We start from the raw sequence: 22,849 nt of genomic DNA, 5'->3' as shown, positions 1-22,849 counted from the left end.
GTCCCACGATATTGTGTTCTACAAACGGGTAGTTCTAGGAAAGAGACTCTGTTCATGGAAGCTCCTTTTAATTTTAGGCACACAGAAGGAGTAGGAGAAATTAGTGACAGTGATTGTACCTATTTACTATGCCTCCCCACGGGACAGAGTTAGACACCAGGGTCGTTTTTTTAACGTGGAGAAAAGGTACAAAAATAAAAATTGTCTCAGTCGTGAAGGATTTCTCCTCCACCGAAAGAGAACAAGAAATAGAAGTGCAGCATCTGAAGAACAGATACTAAACTTTGACCTTGTCCCGAAGGCCAAGTTGTAGCTAGACAAGTTTTTATGATGTTTTATATAGATGGGAACCATAGATTCGATCTCAGTTGATCACTTACAATGAAAATAACGATAGAGCAGAGAAAGACTAGTAACATATTAAGATATCCCCCCTTCTATCAGCATAATGGTTATCAATGTGGTAAATATTTGCTTATAAGAGTTTCAGCTTATGTAAATAACTGTGATTCCATCTCCGAATCTTGTCTGCCTCTTCTCGTTTGTTTGTTTTAGCACTTCCCCCTCCTCCCCACTACAGGTTCGTCAGGAGGGTCACTGTGCCACAGACTAGCAGCAGGTCACAGCATTCCTCAGGGCTAGATGCTATTTAGATAAACTAGTGAAACTTTCTGCATATTTCTCCCCCCCCCCCCCCCGTTAAAGAAATCACAAGTTTTATCATCAATTTCGTCTTTTATTTTCTAATCAGAGATTCCTTTATTTATTCAGCTGTTAAATAAAATGACCTCATCTCCATTCTACACGGCTTCCAACAACTAAAGGTGATGTAGGTAGATTGCCTTCAGTTGCTCTATTTGACATATCGAATAAACCTCTTAATTTATCTTCTCACCATTCAGCAATTCTACAACTAAAAGTTTTCTTCATAATCATTTTTTATCAGTGCCATTTTTTGGAGTCGTTTTTTTTTTTTTTTTTTTTTTTTTTTGTCTGTTGTGGCTACTCTGAACCTCTCAACTCCCCTCTCTGTATATCCATCATTAACCCTTTTCTGAACTTTTTTCAGTCCTCCTGAGGTTTACTTTGTCAGTAAGTCTAGGGCCCCTTTTGTTAGTGGCCCCCTTTTAGGCCTCCATTTTTCAGTTGACCCTCGTTTAGGCTCTTTATTGACCTTTTTGTCAGTAACCTTCTTTAAGTTGACCTTAGTCAATGGCTTTCTTTTAGAACCCCCCCTCCCGCTCCTTGTCAGTGATCTTATTTAGCTTCCATATTGTGCTTGAACTTCTTCCAACCACCCTCTTCACTTTTGTCATTGGTTCTCTTCTTGCACAGCCTTCTTGCAAGAAGAGAGCCATTGGTTTCCTCGATATTTTTCTAGTCAGAAAGAAGGAATCATATGAAGGTTGCCAATATCTAAAGTGAAAATGATTTCATGGAATGAATTGAATTCGAACTTGGAATACCTAGGTTGTCAGCCCATGTCGTTAACCAAATAATAACAATTGCCTTCCATAAATTGAGGATGGAATACTGTTGCCACATTTGGGCAGGAGCTGCTAGAAAGGACTTGTCCTGCCTTGATAGAGTTCAAAATAGATTTCGTAGCCTCGTAGGAGATGTCCTTTTCTCTTCCTTGCAACCTCTATCTCACAGAAGAGATGTTGCGAGTTTGTCTCTGATGTATCGTTATTTTCATGAAAAAAGTGTTCGACTGAGCTTCAATCTATGGTCCCCCCTCGCCAAACTTTGACAAGAAACACTCGTCTAGCTGTAAACACTATCAATAATTCCCCCCACTCTTTATCTGTGCCTAAACCTAAACGTGGATTCCATGAACAAAGCTTCTTTCTTAGAACTGCACGCCTGTGGAATTGTCTTCTGTTTTCCTGCTTTCCGGCTGACTACAATATGGTTGTGTTCAAGTCTAACGTAAATAAGTTCTTGATGAGCCGTTCCATATAAGTTATCAAATTTACCAAATTTTCATTACTAATGATTACTATATTGTCCAATTTCTACTGTACACTCTTTAACCCTTATCCTTGAGTGGCCTCTTGGCCTTGATAATGTGGTGATGCCTATGTAAAAAAAAAAAAAAAATTGAGAAGGAAGAGTGACATTGAAAGGAAGCTTTTACTGTGTCTTCTAAGTAATAATCAAACATTTAATTTTAATAAATTTGTTTTTAAAGTAGGAATGAATATTGCGTTATGCAATGGAAAGAAATTAATGTCTGTGATTCTGAAGACTGCAATTATCACCTTGTCACGCCTGTCATCTCGTATTATTTGTGTGAATTGTGGCTTTCTTTACGTGTTTTATTTCAGCTTACAATTGTTGTGTAGTAGGGGGAGGATTTTGTCTTTTGCATATCTCATTACGTATGTCTCTTTGTATCTATGTATGCAATTGTGATATGTCTAGTGTTTGTATATGGCCGTTTCATAATCTCTTATCGTCTAGTTCATACGCATTTGTGTATAACCAAACGTTGACATGCCTTTTGTTTTTCCTCTTTACTTTGTCGCTCACAGTTGCAAAGGAAACTGCATGCACAAAATAACAATTCGAAGGCTTTCTTTAATTAATTAATGCTTGGTTTATTCTTCTAGGTCTTGGTCATTTCGCATCTTTCTTTTGTTGGCTGACTTGTCTCTACGTCTTTTCTTTTATGCGTCTTAACGAAATCTTAACCGTCTGCTCCATCCAAAATCGGAAACCAGACTGACTTGCATGCGAGAGAAAAGATATCTTTCTTTTCTTTCTTTCATGCTGTCTTTCTTTCCACATTCTCTTTCACATGAACCCAAATGACCTATTGCAGGTGTTATCATCGAACTCAGGTACAGAGTTTAGCATATGTTAGCCTTACCCTAACCCTTAAACTCTTTTTGTACTATCCATTCTTCGCAGCAAAATCACAATTTTCAACATGCCGGCATAACCCGGGACAGATTACGTATCACAATTTGCAAAATATAGCAGAGATGCAACAGTGATTATATTTCTGATTTTTTTAGATAAGGATTGATAATTTGTATTGTTTTGAATATTCGGACTACTGTTCTCGTCTTGCTTATTATTCTCACAACGTTTTTGCTGATGCAACCTCCAACCTTCTTTGGATTTATTTTTTCAAACTTTGGAATCTATCTATTGAATTAGAGAATCTGCACAAAATTTCAAATGGAGACGATAATTTAATCCACAGAGGTAATATGCTTTCGTTCCATCGGCCATAACCGTTAAAGTAGATTAGTAATAGAAGAAAACACAAACGCTATGTTTTTGGCAGGACGTTTTATTCTTCTCACACACGCTGTACAGGATCCAGTTCCCTCGTGACCACTTCAGCTTCTCCTGATTGGCTCCCTCTAGGAAAGCCTCAGTTCATAGAAGAGTTCCACAAACCCTGTAGATAGCAAAGAGTTAAAGTCCCTGCATTCATTCATACACTGACATTAATTATATTTTTTCTCCCCTTTTTTTGACCTTCATCGGGTTAGACTACCCTTGGGACTGGAGGATTATTATGCCTCTAATTAAAAAAAAAAAAACTCTTCTGGCATTTTTCCCTTCTGAAGAACATTTAAAAGTTCAGATCCACATGCTTCCCTCTTAGTGAGTGAATTTGCAAGCTGGATCTTGCCTAGGCACCATTTGATAGACACCCAGTTATTGTATTGCATTTCACAGAGTGCAGCAATGTCAACTTGTAAACACATATCATCAACTAGTTTAGTTGACTGTAATGCTTCGATAATATTCTTATTATCCACAAAAGCAGTGATTGGTAGGCTGCTTTGCTTTAAAGTTAAGAGATCAGTTATCATCTCTCTGTAATATATTGCTGCTTCTAAACCTTCAAGCAAAGCCAAACCTTCTGCTGCTATTGTTGATCTAACAACTCTCCTTATCTTTTTAGCCTGCCAGGCTATTGGGCAGCAATTTCCAAACCTGTCCTTTAACCATACCAGGTAAGCCCCAACACTGCCTTTTCCATCATTCAGGTTTCCCAGAGCAGCGTCTGTAAAAACAAAAACCTCCCAATCGTTAGCCTCGTCCTTTTAGTTGTGGGTATAGTTGAGTAGATTTGATTTCTTTCAAACGTCCGATCGTTTATATAGCTCGCATCAAGTCACCGACTGTTGCTTGATTGAGCTTGGTGCTCATGTCAACAATTTCAAACGCTAGATCGGAACTTGAACCTTGCACAGCCCAGTTTAGCTGTCCAACTATTCTTCGATATAGTGTTTGTTCTCTTGGGTTGAGCTGATCAAGCTTCTGAGAGGTCCTTACCAGCTCCAGTCGTGGATGGTCCAAATTTGACATATAACCTGTGTGATCCAATGTCACACCATCAACCCCTTGTGTTATATGGAAACCAATGTATTTAAAATCACCATCTTCAATTTTTCCGGCCAAGAATCTTGTGCGTAATTTGGTGATGACTGTCTCAAAATATTTATTCCCGGCATGAAGAAAATCATCTACATGACAACATATAATGCCTGACAAGCACCCATTCTCTGTCCTCATAAACATAGCAGGGTCAAGCTTTGACTGTTTAAAAAGGAGTTCATTTCGAACACTGAAGAAAAATTGTCTTGCACGATCTTTGAGGCCATATAAGCCATGCCGCAGTTTCCAAATGAAACCTTTGGGGGTATTGCTCTCCGCTGGTGGATGAATGTACACGTCACGGTCAAGTTTTTCTCCTTGCAGGAATGCAAATTTCATATCTGTTGTCTTGACTCTCCATCTTCTGCTCGAGGCAATAGTGAGAAAAGTTCTCTTTCCTTTTCCGACTGTTGGCAAGGAAACAATATTCCTCAAATCCTCGAGCTACCAAACGTGCCTTGACAACCCCATCTTTATAGGTGATCACCCACCTAGTGGATATGGTATTTTGGCCTTTGTCTTCCACTTCATCATAAGTGCAGAAATCTAAAAGTTTTTGTAACTCTTCTTGCTTGGCAGAATCACACTCCAGTGATTGTGCTTTATTTGTCCTCTGTAACATGGACCAGTTCATTTTCATACGGCTCTTCTGGAACTTTCCACTCATTTGTCTGCAAATCTAAGCTCCTCTGCTCACCACTGCTATTATCTTGAATATCGTACCAATTCTTGTTCTTCCCTGTATTCTTTCCAGCCTTTCCTAAAATGGTAGCTGCAACCCAGTTTTCTGAGCCTGTTAACCTATAGTGGATTTGATCTTTTTTTTTAAATTTGTTTTTCTGGGTTCAACATCCTTGGGTTGGTTATGGGGAGTTACTGTGGGCAGGTTGGCAGATGCCACAGTGGTAAGAGTTTCTGTTATCACAGTAGCAGGAACCATTGAAGGAGTTTCCTTTCTTTCCCCCCTGGTATTCTTCAGGCAAAAATATAAAAATACCAAGTCTCCATTCTGGAAAACCTGTTCTGATTTTGGATCTTAAAGCATGTCTAATTCTTTCATCTGTTTCAGATTGGATGTAAGCCTTGCGTGTTTCATGTAAAGCCTTCAAATGCTGGAAGAATATCTCACTACTTGTTGCTCCATTCAAAGCTGGTAATTCAGCTTGCATTATGTTGGGCAAGTTTGGATTTTTACCGAATACTAATTGATGACTGCTGAATCCATTATACATTTGTAAGAAGTTTCTTGCCATGTTGGCCCAGGTGAGGAGTGTTCCAGGTTGTATTCCACTATTCTCAGCTTCCAACTTTAGCAGCATCATGTCATTTATTGCATGTACACGTTCACAGAATTCATTCTGAAAAGGACTCATTCCAGCTGTGGTGCATATCCTGATGTTAAGTATTGAGGAAACTTCACGCATCTCCTCTGAACTGAATTCCCCACCATTATCAGTCATTAACGATTCCATAACACCAAACACTCCAACCCAATTCTTCATCAGGGCATCAATGACACAACTTGTCTTTTTTCAGTCAATAAATACTGATATTGTGTATCTGGACCACATGTCGATCATATGAAGGATCCAACGGCCTTTGTACTGTTTGAGATCCATTACAACCTTTTCATTGAATGATTTAGCCATGGATATCGATACCACTGGTCTGGGGGGGTGTTTTTGCATACACCTGACATAGCTGACACTTGGAAGTTATTTCATCCAACATATCCTCGTATTCTTCCTTCCATGCCATAGCATCTTTTAACAGTGCCACTAGTTGTTTCTATGGAGGATGAGCAAACTGACGATGAAGCTTCAGTAAAGTTGATTTTCTTTCTGAAATATTCAGTTCTTCAAGCTTAACTGAATTCACTTCTTGGGTCGGGACGGTTTCTGTTTTATCAATAGGGATACAATATGCCCTGATGATGTTAGGTTCAGTGCAACTTCTTTTCCCAGGATTACCGCAATGTCGTTTTCCAGATCCATCTTGACTTTTGCTTTTTTTCATTGAAGATCTCGACAGTAAAAGAGGGATATCTGAATTAATAACATCCGTTCTTATAGTGACATTGTTTCCAACCATGTAAACTGGTATCATGTATTCACCACAAGACTTCAATTTTGATCCTCCCCCAAATGTAAAAACTTTGTGTCCCTCCTGGTATGTGATTTTGTTTTTATCAGCTTCATTTAAAGAATCCATGTAGCTTTTTAGTCATGTTTGGCCACACTGTACTGGAATAAGCACTATCTAAGACAGCACAGTTTCTGGTCTCAGCTCCCAGCTGTGATATTTCCTGCTTGTGGTATCCAGTGAATAAAATTGCATTTTCTTCTGCAATATTCACTTTGGCCATATTTTCCCAACTGTCAGGACATTTAGCTATCATGTGTCTATAAGAGCCACATGATCTGCAAGTTAAGTAGTTCCTGTCAGGTCCTATAGGGTTGCAGCCATCGGGACATTTTCCTGCCAAGTGTCTGTAAGACCCACATGATTTGCAGTTTAAAATATTCCCGTTGACTCCTGTAGGGTTTATGGGTTTGGTTCGTATTTGAGACGACGCAAAACCAGATCCTTGGTTCCCTCTTTTAGGCTGATACCCTCTTCTGTTATATCCCTTTTTAACATAGCCAGCAGCCAACAAAGCTTCTTCATCTTCAGCAAGCAAAGCTGGTTCAAATCTGACACTGTTGACGCTCTTTACTTCATTACCCTTGAATCTTTTTAGGGAACGTTTTGCTTGCTAATACAATGTGTCTCTATTTTCATAATCCATACCAGTAAGGACTAACATTTTTTTCCTTGTCAGAAATTTTGGAATTCCGTAAAAGTTTGAAAGCCAGAATTTCGGGTGGAAGTTTCATATTCTTTTTTTTTCTATTTTTCTATATTTATCATCAAACATGGCAATATATTCATTCACAGACTGATTCTCGTTTCGAGAGAATCCATCAAAATCTTCAAATTTCTGTAAACAATCTCTTAAATCGTCCTTTCCTAAATCTTTATCAAGAAAAGCTATCAAAATATCCAGCCCATTCTCCTGCTTTAACTCGGCAATAGGTAATTGAGAAAAAAATTTTTCCCGTATCATACACTCATCGGACTCTGGAAAGAAAGGGCCACAGCAATACCGGCCTTCGATTGAGGTAGTTCCGACACCTCAGACCAAGCCAAAATCTCTGTTTTATATAGTTCATAGGATTTTGACTTGTGAAAAATCGGGGGACTAATTCTGGTGGTCATTTTTTAAAATTTTACTCTGCTTTCCTTAACACAAAAAGCAAACCATCTTTGTTTTTTATTGTTGTTGTTTTCTTTTTCTCTCAAGAAAATTTCAAACAGAACACATGTTCACAGTTGAAGATGACAAAAAGAGAAAAACAAAATTTACGAACGCGTGCAAAGAAAATATCAAGGTTCCTTTATTTATTTATTATTATTATTTTATTTATTTATTTATTTATTTTTTTGATAGAAAAATATGAAATCTGATAATAAAAGCATGAAAGTGTTTTGTTTCATCTTTTACTCACGGTTATGATGTCCTTCCCGCTTTTTCTTTTCTTTACCGACGTTCGCTGTATCTTTTTTTTTTTTTTTTTGTCGACGCTCTCTGTATCCTTTTTTTTGTTTGTTTTTTTGTACCTTTTTTTTTTTTTTTGTACCTTTTTGTTTTTTTGTACCTTTTTGTTTTTTTGTACACTCCAAAAGTGAATAATTTTAGTTTATATTCACTTGAATATTGTTTTCTTCATTGAACTACACTCTGCTACGATTTATTAAAGTAGATTTAAAATAGGAGAAAACACAAACGCTATGTTTTTGGCAGGACGCTTTATTCTTGTCACACACGCTGTACAGGATCCAGTTCCCTTGTGACCACTTCAGCTCCTCCTGATTGGCTTCCTCTAGAAAAGCCCCAGTTCTTAGAAGAATTCCACAAACCCTGAAGACAGCAAAGAATTAAAGTCCCTGTGTTCATTCATACACTGACAATAACCATCTAAAAGATTTAAGTAGTGCATAATTGTGTTCTTAATATCGCCCACACTGAGGATTGAACCTACAACCTCCACAAGAATCATGCTACCTCTGTAGATTCAATAAAGGGTTCCATTTGAAATTCCATGCAAATTCCTAAATTTGACAGAAAGATTCTTGAATTCAACAAGATACACCTGAAGATGGTTGGAGCTTATGTCGATCAGGATATACGCCATTGTTGAGATGACTTGTTCTCTGTTGACTGAAATATGTTCATGTGCAGTTCTAGGAAGTCCACCCTCCCAGGCTTTACCTTCTCACTCTTTGAGAAGTTCATTTGTTGCTAATCACTTGAAGACTGAGGATTGCCGATGAGACTGACTAGATTCTTTTTGAAGGTGCAGAGTTCTCTAGGGAAGTGGTTTCTTAAACATCACTTTCTTGACCTTGTTTCACATCTTCTCATCGTAAGAAATAAATAAACATACCATACTTAGAACTACAGGGACCAATTCTTCAATCTTAAAACAATGTCTAGACGGTGGCTTCTCACACAAGCAATTGGAATTCCATTATGTGGATGACACATAACATCCTATTCTTATCATTTTCTTTGACTTCATGATAACAGCTGTTGTAAAAAGAAATGCTTGCACAAAATACCAAAACTTTCAAGGATTTTATTGTTCTTAAATATACAGTATATATCATCACTGTATTAAGAAATGATAGAACTGTCAAAAATGCATTGGAATTATCAATGTCGACAGAGATTTTAGCTGCGATGAGTTGCTTTGCAGCTGACTACAATATAGTTGTCTTCAAGTCCAAGGTAAACAAATTCTTGATGAGCCGTTCCACTTAAGTTAACAAATTTACCGAATTTCCATTACTAACGATTACTATATTGTCCAATTGATTACTGTACACTTTTTGGTAAATTTTCAGATTAGGTCCACCTCCACAATTTTCTTTTAAATGACAACTTTTATAGGTTTTCGACTATGCTGAATATGGAAATCGCATTGAAATTTTGCAGAAATAAGTAGTTAGCGAGATATAAAAAGTTGTATTATGCATTGTACTTTTTGGCGGCCATCTTTGTTATGCGTGTAGATTTGTTTATGGCGCACATGCACGTGCGTAACAAAGATGGCCGCCAAAGAATACAATGCATAATACAACTTTCTATATCTCGGTAACTACTTATTTCTGAAAAATTTCCATGCGATTTCCGTATTCAGCATAGTCGAAAACCTATAAAAGTCGTCATTTAAAAGAAAATTGTGGAGGTGGACCTAATCTAAAAAAATACCCACTTTTTAACCCTTATCCTCGAGTGGCCTCTGGGCCTTGATAAGTGGTGATGCCTATGTAAAAAAAGTTGTCTTTCTTTGACGGCTTCAGATGTATGTTTATTTTTCAGTGACATAAGGATTTTGAGTAACTTGGAGTTACTTCCCTTTGTTTTTCTCGTTACCATATAAAGTTGTGATTACGTGCATATCTCTCTCTTCATCTCAGAATGTAAATAAAAGCAGTCGTGTCTCATGTCTGCGAGTTAAACAAAGAACATGTTTACGTGTTCATTTCTTTTTCTTGGCATCGGTTACCTTCTACAGGCTGAATCCTATTTAAAACAAGCAAGTTATGTTTTAGTTTATTCTTAACTTTCATAATTAACCATCAAAATCGATCGCTCTATTCTTCATTCTATACAAAGATGTAGACCTGATCAGCTTATTTGCCACATATTGCTAGCGACTTCCCTTCTGTGTTCTATGATGTAATATCCCACCACATTGCTCTAATTATTAGAAAAGGAGTGAGTCAGTTAACAATTTTGCACATCATATCCGTTTATGGCAATAAAATGAAAACTGTTGGGCATTTCTTTAATTTAATTTAGACAAGTCAGGCATTGATTTAAGTTTATTTGTAGCATGCATGGTTTGATTGCAGAAGGGATTCTAGATTTAGTAAAGACTAGTGGGGCTATCAGGCACTGCTCAGGCTAGAAGTATAACTTCTATTCCTTCTGTTTCCTATTTCTCTTTCACCTTCCCCACCTTATTCTTTCTTCTTTGGCTAGCCTATTCCTCTCTCTTGACATACACATGCACATGATTTGAATTAATAGAAATGGAAATAACTCTTTGCAAAAAAAATCAGACTTCCCTATATTTGATAACATTAAATGACATGCAGACCTCTTTATAACATTAAATGATACAAATACCTCCTAATAATTAATCTTCTTTTTAATTTTAGATTTTGTACGTCCAAAGTTCTATTTATTTATTTTTTTTTAAGGGATTATCAATTATCAAGACCTGGAGGCCATGTGAGGATAAGGGTTAATGTGTGTACGGTAGTCATTGGGACAACAGCGTAGTAATTGTTAGTAGTCAAAATTTTGTACAATTATGTTATTTAAGAGGATGGTTCAACAAGAACTTGTTTACATTGGAATTGAACAGTCACCACGTATGATAATTCTAACATCGTTTCTAAAAAAAAACAAAAAAAAACTAAGCTGAACTAAACTGACAAAACAATGAAACAGATTTCAATTTTCTTTGTGTTCTCAAAGAGTTTCCATTGCGGATTGATAGTTTTCTCAAATTTAGCTCCCTGAGTAGAACTGCCGCTTACATTATTGCATTTGTAGCCAGCGGGCTTCGATGATATGAGAATTTATGGCAGTTTCTTCTCGTCAGCATTTCAAGAGAGTTATTTTTCTCTTGATGAAATCTGACGTCGGTTGATTTGCAATGTTTAATGCATTCTTCTTCTTCTTTTTCTTCTTCTTCTTCTTCTTGCCGGAGGTCAATGAAGAATGATCGGCTTCTCGTCAGTTATCACTCGCACATCATCATCAGCATCATCATCATCAGCAGCGGCAGCAGCATTTCGTACGGTGGTTGAAGTGCTTGTAATAATTACTTAAGTTACAATATCAATTTGTATTTATTAGATTTATTTGAAAACCTATATACAGAGTGGAACGATAAAATTGTCTCCCTAGAAAAAACGACATGATTCCATTTCCGTTTGATGAAAACCAGTTTTTTTTTTTGCTGCAGACCATTTACTAGTTGGCCAGTTGTGTACAAATCCCTAGAGCGATAGCAGCCTTCTATCATATCTGAAAGTGACACAATGTTCAGCGAGTGAGGACGGAGATGCGCCGCTTCACAACTCATGCTCTCTACCGATCGAAGTTATGACATTGCCGGCACCATCAAAATGCATCGCTGGATTGCCACGAATTGCAACGAGTTCCTGGCCATGGTTATGGTGTTTTGTGTGGTTTCAAGTGAGGGCCACATCATGCCACCTCACATCTTCGAAGTCAGCTTGTAAGTCAACATCAAACTGTACCAACGTTCATCAACTGGATCGTCTAATTTTCTTTTTGTTGCGACTTTGTATTAAAAAAAAAAGAAAAAAAAGCTTAACAAGCGTCTTTAAAATAATTTAGATCAATCACTAATTGTTCTTTTATTTCAAGAGAAGCAAATCTTATTGTTAGAATTACTTTTTTTTGACATGGAAGTCACCACTTAGCAAGGCCCAAAGGCTACTCGAGGATAAGAGTTAATAACTGTACTATAGCCACTGAGACAACAACATATTAATAGTAAGTGATGCAAATTGAGTAGAAATGGATTATTTAAGGGGTGGGGCTTGACAAAATTTTTTTACATTGGACTTGAAAACAACCGTATCGTAGTCAGCTGGAAAGCAGGCCAGCAGAACAGTTCTGCAGGCAGGCAGTTCTAGGAAAGAAACTTTGTTCATGGAATTTGTGTTTAGATTTAGGCACAGATAAAGAGTTGGGGGGGTTGCTGACAGTGGTTGTAGCTAGACAAATGTTTTTATGAAAGTCTGGCAAGGCAGGACCATAGATTGAAGCTCAGACGAGCACTTCTCATGAAAATAACAATAGAGAAGAGACAGACTCGCAACGTCTCTTCTGTGGGGAAAGAAGGTTGCAGGGGGAAAAAAAGGGCATAACAAAACCGGTTTTGAACTTTGTCGAGGCAGGATAGGGTGCTCCGAGCAGTTCCTGTGCAGATATAGCAACAATACTCCATTTTTATTTTACTCCAATCCAATTTAGGACGTATCTGATACTTATACAGGTAGAGGATTGCATCGGGCGTTACGATACCTCTTAGAGCGGTAAAATGACGCAACCATTTTTTTTTTTTATGGAAATGGCTCTAGACAAGGCATGAAGCCACTTGATGTAAGACGCTATCAAGAATGAAATATGATTATCATAAGATAATTTGATAATTTGAAGAATGTTGAAGGTTACATCGATCAAGATATTGTGAAAATAACACTCAAGATGAGAACAGTAGTCTGAAAAATTCAAATAATACGAATAATCAGTCCTCATCTCAAAAAATCAGAAATATAATATAACGGAAGTATTTTTAAAGAAAACACAACTTGTTTGTTGGAATATCAATGTTTATTGCAATGAAATAAATTCAGAAAATTTGTGTTTACCTCATTTTTGCTTAACAGACCAGAAGATGCTAACGTCCTTTTTGAATGCCAGTTGCTTCAAAGACGTCTTTCGATAGCTTATCTCCATCTGTGTGCGCCACTACTACAGTGGGTTGCAATAGTTCTCCAACTGAACTGTTTGATTTTGATCGTTGGGTCAACCTTGACCTCTTCCGTCCAACATCCTGTGCAATAAGCCACGTAAAAAAAAAAGAAAAAAAGTGTGTGAACGCAAATATTTGCAATTCTTCTTGGAATATGTTAATTCTTTATCTCATAACTTATCTCTGAACGCATGAATGTTGTCACCTACTTTAAACGTGTTCTGTCGGCTCTTGTTTGAACACTTAATCATTTGACTTTTAAATTGCCCTTTTCAGTCGACAGTCATGAATGACATGGCATAAATAGTTAAACTTTCCAACTCTAATCTTTCTGATCAGATGGGATCTCTTTCTGTCTTTTTTTTGTTTTTTTGTCAGAATTTCCTTCTCTCTCAGACCTAGCTGCTTGTGACAATGAATTTGTATTATGGCCATGCCTATAACAGGCCTGTCAACTGTGTGCACACATATAAAGGGCAGTTATATGTGTATATCTCTATCTAAGACAAAAAAAACTACAAAACAAATACACACAAAGTTGATATTTTTGTGACCAGTATTGTTCCAGATGAATAATACTCAAAATTTAGAAAAAACATTATTCTGTCTTTGATTTTTAACTGGCGTATATTTTGTCAGTCGGTCGGTTTTCCAGCCAGATTATGAAAAGGAAGTAACTCTGTTGTTTTTTTTTATCATAGAGTTAATTCCTTTGTTTGCTCATTTCTAAAGAATCTATGAAAAGGAGCTGTGTATGTATGTTCAGAGAGAGGAATGGGCAGAGAAGAAAGAGAGAGAGGTGAGGAAATGATAGAGAAAAAGGTGGAGAGATAGAAGTTTTAATAGATATGCGTTACACTTTTTCTTGAGGCAATGTTGGGTAGTCTTACGGGTGTAACATAAAATTAAGTCTGTTGAGTTTTCAGATTTAAACCTAAAAAGCAATATATATGACGCACCGATTAAACATAAGGTCATACCTATAACAGGTTAACCAATTGTGCAACTGGAAGCCAGCATTTGAGAATCTAAACTATTAGTAAATACTAGCAGGATCCATGGAAGTTCCACGGATTGAGAAACATATTTTAATCAACAAATATGTTTTGATAAAGCTGATATTTTTCTGGGTGTGCAAAAAAGTTTTTCGACAGAAAAACTAATAACACACAGCAAATATGAGTTCAAATAAACTAAATACATAATACTAATTGTGTTTCTGTGAAAATAGGTAGGAACGATAAGTGTCGCCCTCCCCCCCCAAAAAAAACAACACTACAGCTTTATTTTAAAACTTTCTTGAAAAAAAATCAATTCCGGTAACTTGATTATGTAGTAGAGCTGACATCTATTCAATGCAGCTCAATCCCTGCCTCGATATGGATGCGGAACTGGGAGCATACCTTTTCCACAAACGCCAACAGGAGCTCTACAAATACTTGGCAGATGGCAGCGATCAGGCTGGCTTTGTGTGTAGTGGGAGGTCATGTTAATGATGTTCTCAACGTATGACCAAACTAAGTAGTCCAGCGGGTTCAGGTCGGGGGAGGAGGGGGTTCAATGAGAAAAGGGTACAAAGTCGTAATACTCCTTCTGAAGCCAAGCCTGGGTTTCTTTGGGCTTGTGGGCTGGTGTCGAGTCTTGCTGCCACATATAGGGTCTACCAGTGGCCAACTGATTGGACCAGGAGATCATCACATTCTTCAGCTCATCCAGGTACACTTTGGTGTTGACTTTCAAGCCGACTTCAAACATGTGAGGTGGCATGATGTGGCCCTCACTTGAAACCGTACCAATGACCATAACCGTGGCTGGAAACTTTGTTTTCTTCACTCTTGGCGCATCCTTGTTATTCATGACAAACCAGTGATGCATTTTGAGGTTGCTGGCAATAGTCCTGTTGTCATAATTTCGATTGGTAGAGAGCATGAGTTGTACAGTGGCACATCTCCGATTTCGCTTGTTGAACATTGTGCATTTTCAGACATAATAGAAAGTTTCTATCACTCTTGAAATTTGTACACAACTGAACAACTAGTAGATGCTCTGCAACAAAAAAGAAAACCGGTTTTCATCAAACAGAAATGAAATCATGTCGTATTTTCTCTGGCGAAAATTTTTATCGTTCAACCCTGTATAGCACTGACCCAAATATGATAGATTATAAATAACTAATGAATACTCAGAAAGTAATATTGTGCTACATAGTTCAATACAAATAATAAAATCACATTGTAAGAGACAATCTTTAATTTACTCCTTCAGTCCAGCATCTCCAGGAAGACAATGTTCATTTTTTTTTTTTTTCAAATGTTCCTTTTTTTACATAATATTTCACTGACATTTTTCTCCAGTGAAGAATCGTTGCACATCAAAATTACAACGATTTCCTTTCTCACGCCATTACAACAGTGATCATATTAAAATTGGTGAAATATTTTTTATATTTAATGGGGGTATGCTCCCTCAAAGTTAAGGAATTCTATTTATAAACGCTGCTGATAAGAACTGATGAATCAAATTAATTCCTGTTCTGCTATCAGCCAATCAGAAACCAGAATTGCTCCATAAAAATTAAATGTTTTATTATTCCAACACATAATTATTTCGTGTGAACACGAGAATGATCTTTATCTCTTTGCCTGCAAAATTATAAAGTCCAGAACCTGTACAGAAAACTGCCCACCGACAATTCTTCATTTCCAGGACTTGTATAGAATAACTACCCATCGGAAACTCTTCTGAAATTCAACATGACTTACAATTCAAGACTACTGATATTTAAAAAGGGCTACATCAAAAGTGGTCACTCTCATGAGCTTGTCCAGGGTGACTTGCTTCTTTCGAATGTTACCTTTTTTTTTACATAAAATTTTGTTGACTCCTTTCTTCAGTTCTAAGAAAGCAGTTTTGTTAATAGAATCTATGTTTTAAGTTTGGGCATAGATAAAGAGCGAGGGAAATTATTGATAGTGGTTGCAGATAGACGAGTGTTTTTTTTTGTGGAAGTTTGGCAAGGGAGACTATAGATTGGAGCTCAGACGAGCACTTGCCATGAAATTAATGATCAAGTAGAGACATGCTCACAACGTCTTTTCTGTGGGAAATAAAGAGATTGCAAAAAGGCAAAAGAGAAAAGGGCATCCCCCACTAGGCAGTAGGCAACGAAGTCTACTTCAAGCTCTGTCAAGGCAGGATAAGCTGTTCTAGCAACTCCTGCCCAGATGTGGAGTTTGGTCTTCAAACATTGCATTTGACCTTTTTCAAAGCGTAACGTACGGACTAAGTAAAGAAGCAACAAGCAGACTATGTTAATAGATTATTTATAAATAAGATGGATACAGTGAACATAAGCCATTCTCTCTTTGCGTTCCTTTCTATGACTATGCTATGATTGGCCAATCTGTTTTGCGCAAGTCTGATAGACAAACAAATCCAAAACAGTTTATTTGTCAACTTCAGTACCTGTGACGTCATGCGTCGACTGTCATCTCTTCGTTTTTGTATCCGACTTTAATCTCGTCTAACTATAAATGCTATCTCTTCCTGTTCGTCTTCCGACAGGGGTATTGGCTTATTTCTCAAACTTTGTGTCATGTTGATCTGTACTTAGTTCGATTCTGTTCAAGATTAACATGAACTAATGTACTCGCTATCCGATATAGGGCCATCCATTATATAACAGACTAGGGCAGTGTTCGATTCATCTTATATCAATTACTCTGCATGTTTTAAAGATGGACTTATTGATAATATCCATCAATTAATTACTAACTAGAAAGCATCTCATAATTGACTTATTTCCATATGTAAAGAGAAAGAACAAAAAAACAAAATGTCTGCCAATTAAATTAACAAGTATCATTTTATTCATCACAAATTCCAAACATCTCGTAATGCAGAAATAATGAGTCAATTATATTCAGTTCTGAACAATTAATAAAAGTATTGAAACTCTCATTTTATTTTGTACTTCATGAGTTTGCAATTCAAGAACTAAAATTTGTAAATATGATTCTAATTTTAGGTTAGGATTATACCTTCAAGTACCTTGTAGCAGATGGTCGATCCAAGCCTGCAAGAATTCCACTGACAACGTCAGCACTGGCACAAATAAGGCCCATGTGAAATGACAGAAATATCACCGTCAGCTAGGAAAAAAAAAAAAAAAAAAAAAGACTGATGTGCTCTCCATTTATTTTCGTATGTATGTGAGTTATCGAGCTTAACTTTGGAATATATCAAAATGATTATTACGAGGTGCCTTCAATAAGCTTTGAGACTTTTTTAGTGTGGTCACTTTTATTCAGAGTTCACACAAGAAACTCTAGTTGAAGTAATCTCCTCCGGCTGCAGTGCACTTGTACCGTTCCAACAACTTTTGGAAGCCCCCATTGAAGTCGTCTTGTGTGAGCGTGTCAATGACCCTCGTCACAGCTTTTTTCATCTCCTCAGTTGTCTTATAATGACAGCCTCTAAGGTTTTCCTTGAGCTTAGGGAATAACCAAAAGTCACAGGGAGTAAAGGTCTGGACTATGGGGGGGGGGTGAGGAACTGTCTTGATGCCCATCTTGGTCAAATAGTTTCTGACAAGGGTCAAACTGACACACGACGGTCCTTATTCATGAAATTCTTTATTTGGCCAATCAACTCTGTTGTTCTGACTTAATTCTCTCACACCTCTTATCACCCCTAACAAACAACCTGCCTTCTGTGAATCTCTTTTGCCACTCTAAAACTGATGCTCGATTCATGCAAGATGGTCCAAAAGCAGTCTGAAGCATTCCATAAGTTTGTGTGGCATTCTTTTCCAAGTTTAAAATAGAATTTTATTGCATATCATTATTCTAAAATGTCCTCACGTCCACATTACATTTTTTAAAATTCACCAGCTGTGACAAGCTTTAGTAGGGCGTATTCCAATTTCTACTGTAGCTGTTTATTTGAATATGAAATCATAAAAATTGGTCAGTCGCATCATAAGATGCATAGCAATAACAAACTGAATTTCCAAGAGTCTACGATAATTTTAAATGCCTGTACAAAAAAATCTGGGAGCTTATTGAAGGCACCTTGTATATATACACACATAGACCCAATACACTGTATGTCACAAGGAACATAGGATAACTAATAACTGGACTCCTTTTTTTTTTTTTTTAACAGCGACATTTATTTCCCCATTCTCCCACCATGCGTGACTTCTCGTTACGGCTGTGAGGTGACTTACATCTCTAATCTGATCGTCTTCTCTGATGACTGTCCTCTCGAATGTCATTTTGAACGTGCTCCCTTGTCTGTTGCACATATTCTTTTTTATAGTCTTTTTTGTTTTCCTTACAATAACGTCATTTTGCATTTCGTGTGCATTTGCATATACGCATCCGTGCTCGGTTACAAAAATAAATAACACTTTAAGTTTTCGCAAAAACAAACAAGTATTCTGTGTAGCAGGATTGGATATAGGTGTGTTAAAACGAAATTTAAAAATATACCATCAATTAATCCCGGGCAATGGCGGGTGTGAACAGCTAGTATCTAGTATAAAATATTCTGTGAGATTTTTTTTTTTTTTACATTGTTTTTATTTTTAAAATGAAATTAGTATTTAATACCAGAAATGCCACAATATGCTTGCAACACAAATGTACCCAAATATTTGATTAGTTTTTTGCTTTACCAGATTTTGTCACAGGGTTTTTAATTCTGTATTAGTCTCATGGGGTGTTTTGTCCAACTTTGCTTAAGTGCTCATAATTCCTAGTTGGCAACTTACTTCTTTTCCCCCCTCTCAGTACTCTCCTGACTCAGTGAGGGTATCGTACAGTTGTCTCTGTTTTCTTTGGAGGTAGACGAAGCTTAGTCCTTTAGCTGATTAACGTAGGTGTGATTGTATGATTTATATATTTTTGTATTTTTCCAGTGGGAATGAAAATTTGTAGATATTAGCGCATATTATGTATCGTTAGGCTAATCTGTAATATTTAATATGGAATTAAAGTTTTGGTATTTTCTTTATCACAAGTTTTGATGGGATTATTATTTTATTTACAATTTATTACTCTTTCAGTCTTGTAACTATGAACTTAGCTAATGTAATATCTTAATTTTTCTTAGTTTTATAATTTATTTTATTGTACCTATTTACAATGCCTCCCCACGGGACAGTTAGACACCAGGGTCGTTTTTTAACGTGGAGAAAAGGTACAAGAAATAAAAAATTATCTCGGTCGTGGAGGACTGCTCCTCCACCGAAAGAGAACAAGAAATGGAAGTACAGCATCTGAAGAACAGATACTACACTTTGATCTTGACCTGAAGGCCAAGGTATTTATTTGCACCCCCACTGAGCAAATTAGGCACAGGGCCGATTTTTAATGTGAGGAGTGAAGGGGAAATGGGGACCAACTCCCCGGGGAATAGGGGAGCTGGATAGTGACAATTGGTATGAAGGGTTGCCCCTACATTGACCAAGGTCTTATATGTGGGAGGGGGGGTATTTATTTGCTCCCCCACCGAGCAAATGAGGCACAAGGGCGATTTTTAATGTGAGGGGTGAAGGGGAAATGGGGACCAACTCCCCGGGGAGTAGTGGAGCTGGATAGTGACAATTGGCATGAATGGTTGCCCCTAGATTGACCAAGGTCTTATATGTGGGCTCACCCCCACATATGGTCTTTGCTTGCAGTATCTGTCAGTACAGATACTACACTTTGATCTTGTTTATATATTTTATTGCTTTTAAAAATTTTGAAAATACAATTAAGTAAAAAAACAAAAGATTTTTAAACAACAAAATTAGACACAAGGCCCTACAAGAGATTGGGGAGGGGAAGGGTTCAGGGTCTTTGTGACTAAAGTGATTAAAAGTAATAAATGTAGACTTTGGAGTCCGAATGCCAAGTTGTAATATTGTATTATACTATGAGCTTAGCTAATGTAATTTTTCAATTTTTCTTAGTTTTATAAATTATTTTATTGTATTATTTTATATTGATATCAACAAGATACAAATGATTCAAACTGTTAAACAGGAATTGTAGATATATCCTGAACCAGGAGGATGACTATATTTTACAAAATTATAACTGTATAAACATTTTTGTATTGGGGTACGTAAAAAAAAAGTCCCATGGGACTAACCATGTTTGGAACATCCAGATGACTAACGCCGGGTTAAAAAATTACCCCCACCTGAAATCTTTCTTGGAATATGCTAATTCCTTGTTTTATCTTAGAACCGAATGTTGTTGATTACTTTGAACGTGTTCTGTCATCCCGTGTCTGAACACGTCACCATTTGATTTTTAAGTTGCTCTTTTTAATCGGCAACCGTGATTATTTCCATAATTTTGCAGAAATAAAGCAAAATAGGAAAGATTGAAAAATATGATTGCATCAAAATATAACTGGCTTGCGAGATACTTATAACAGTATCCGATAAAAAAAAAGCACATATGCAAATTAGGAAGTGTGCGTGAGCTGGCATGTCAATAAAAAGAAAAAAGGACACCACGTGGTCAAAGAGAGAAAAAAAAGTGCGGTTGAAAAAGATGCACGTGTAAATTCGAAGACAGGAAATGGATGTCTATAGTCGGTGTGTAGGGGAGCAGAAAGAAAAACCCAGTGGAGATGGACATGTGGCCCTGCAATGACAGGAGACTATTTAAGCTGGTGTTAAGACGGGGAGAAAGAAAAAAGGTGATAAACGACTTGTTAAAAGGAAAGAAAAGCCGTTCTTTTCATACGATGCCGGACGGCGTAGGAGTACAAGAGAGAGATTTTAATTGTAACGTTACATGATAACGTGTGAAAAAAAAAAAAAAAATCAATGTATTTAAAATTTTATAAAAAATATTTCTGATTCTAAAATGAATGAGAAAATATGGTTTGAGATAAAAATATTGAACTGACTTATCGATTTTAGCGGACCAACCTAATAAATAAAGTTAGTCTTTTCATTATTATAGTCTTCTTCCTACAAAATTAATATTTGAGTCTGGTTCGTCAGTTTTTTCTTATGGATCGTTGCAGCATGTTCTCTCTCTCTCTCTCTCTCTCTCTCTCTGTATATATATATATATATATATATATATATATATATATATATATATATATATATATAATAAATACTTCCCTCAAAGTAACAATATAATAAATTCTAAAAACGAACTGATCTCTTTCTGTAAACATAAGTCCAAATTTAATTATGGTAATTTGGAAATTACATAGTTATTACTTTAACCTTTCAGATAGATATATAATTTTTCTTTAACTTTATCGTTTTTTCTACATACTTTCTTAATACTTTATAACTTAATAATCCTTTATTTTAATTCTTTATTTCTTCTTTGCTTGGGCGGATTTTTATCTGAATTTCCGTTTTAGTCTTTAAACTTTCCTATCTATCTAATATATCAATCTACCCACACATCTATATCCTGTATGTATATTTACTTATATTTTACTATATGCATTTACTTACATACTTACTTGCTTTATCCTGAATTTGTAGATACCGGCCATCCCCTCCCCTTAAAATTTTTTTTATTTTTTTATTTTATATTTTATTTTTTATTAATTTATTTATTTTTTTATTTATTATTTATTTTTTATTTATTTATTTATTTATTCCATTTAGTGTCTTTTAACAACTTTTGCTGACATTTTCTTAAGTAATAGCCTGTACATTTCAGTTGACCTATTTTTTTGCCCTATATTTTTTCGCACCTTTTAACATCTTTTTGTCTGGGTCATTTTGACATTTGCTTTTTTATTTTATATTTAATTCTATCACCATTGAATTTTTTCCCTCTTCTTCTTCTACCCTGATCTTTCCTATTTACATAATGTCTCAGTAGCCGTGTGAAAAGCATATCTTATTTTTCTTTTATTAATATTATTGGAATTTTTCACCTATTTGTGAATTATTCCATGGATTTCGACTTTTGGATTATTTTGGACCATCTTCCAATTACGTGATTTCCTTGGATTTTACTTGTGCAAATGGAAATTCAATTAACTTTCTTGGAGTTATATTTTTTGGATTTTACCGTCATTGGATTATTTACCTTTCACCAGACTATCCATTCACGTGTAATCACCTTTTTCTTCACCATATTCCCTCTGCTTCACTTTTTGTTATCAAGTAAGATCTTTGACTTACTTGTAGTTTCATCAAATACTTTTGTATGCAAAATCCGATCCAGCATTTTGCTAATTCCTACCCTCTGATGAGAAGGAAAGTATTTCTTCGAAACTCCACGGATTAAGGACTATCCACTTATCAAGTGTTTCCTTTTCAGATTAAATATGTTTTTAACTCTTTTTCAAAGTGTTTTTTAACATGTTTTATTAAATGTTTGCTCTTTTATATATATATATATATATATATATATATATATATATAGTGAATAAATGACAAAAGACTATATTCCAAAGTTCATGATGTTGACCATCTTATAATTTATTCCTTTAATTCAGTTGACATTTACAATTCTTGACAGTATCTGTTTCGTAGCGCAAAATCAATCACTTAATTATTATATCCATCAGTGAATTTATTATGCCCTTAACTCATTAGAAGAAATAGCAACAATCAATCCGTCAAAACGAAATAAATTGCGTTTTGACATGATTAAAATTCAAAATGGCGTAATGGAAACATATTATAAGGTATTTACAGCTTGTCTTCCAAATTTTCGTATTTTAATCATGTCAAAACACACTTCACTTCCTTTTGATGGATTGATTGTTGTTATTTCTTCTGGGGAGTTAAGAGCATAATAGATCTACTGATGGATATAATAGTTAAGTGA

General features: G+C 36.1%; 1 protein-coding gene across 5 annotated transcripts in view; it reads left to right on the top strand.

Moving 5' to 3' along the window:
* The window catches only part of LOC145296137 (alpha-(1,6)-fucosyltransferase-like), an 884,509-nt gene that overhangs the window by 83,559 nt on the left and 778,101 nt on the right, over positions 1-22,849 (top strand). For 2 of the 5 annotated variants that reach the window (XM_080142298.1, XM_080142304.1), the window contains exon 2: positions 17,059-17,242. The exons of the other annotated variants lie outside the window; for them this stretch is intronic. The gene's annotated coding sequence lies outside the window, so the exon portion shown is untranslated. The remainder of the gene's footprint in view (positions 1-17,058; positions 17,243-22,849) is intronic. 5 annotated transcript variants of the gene reach the window in all.

The sequence above is a fragment of the Euprymna scolopes genome, chromosome 16 (genome assembly GCF_053919585.1).
Source record: "Euprymna scolopes isolate OS-2025 chromosome 16, ASM5391958v1, whole genome shotgun sequence".
Classification (NCBI taxonomy): domain Eukaryota; kingdom Metazoa; phylum Mollusca; class Cephalopoda; order Sepiida; family Sepiolidae; genus Euprymna; species Euprymna scolopes.
This window is presented reverse-complemented; position numbering and strand designations above follow the sequence as displayed.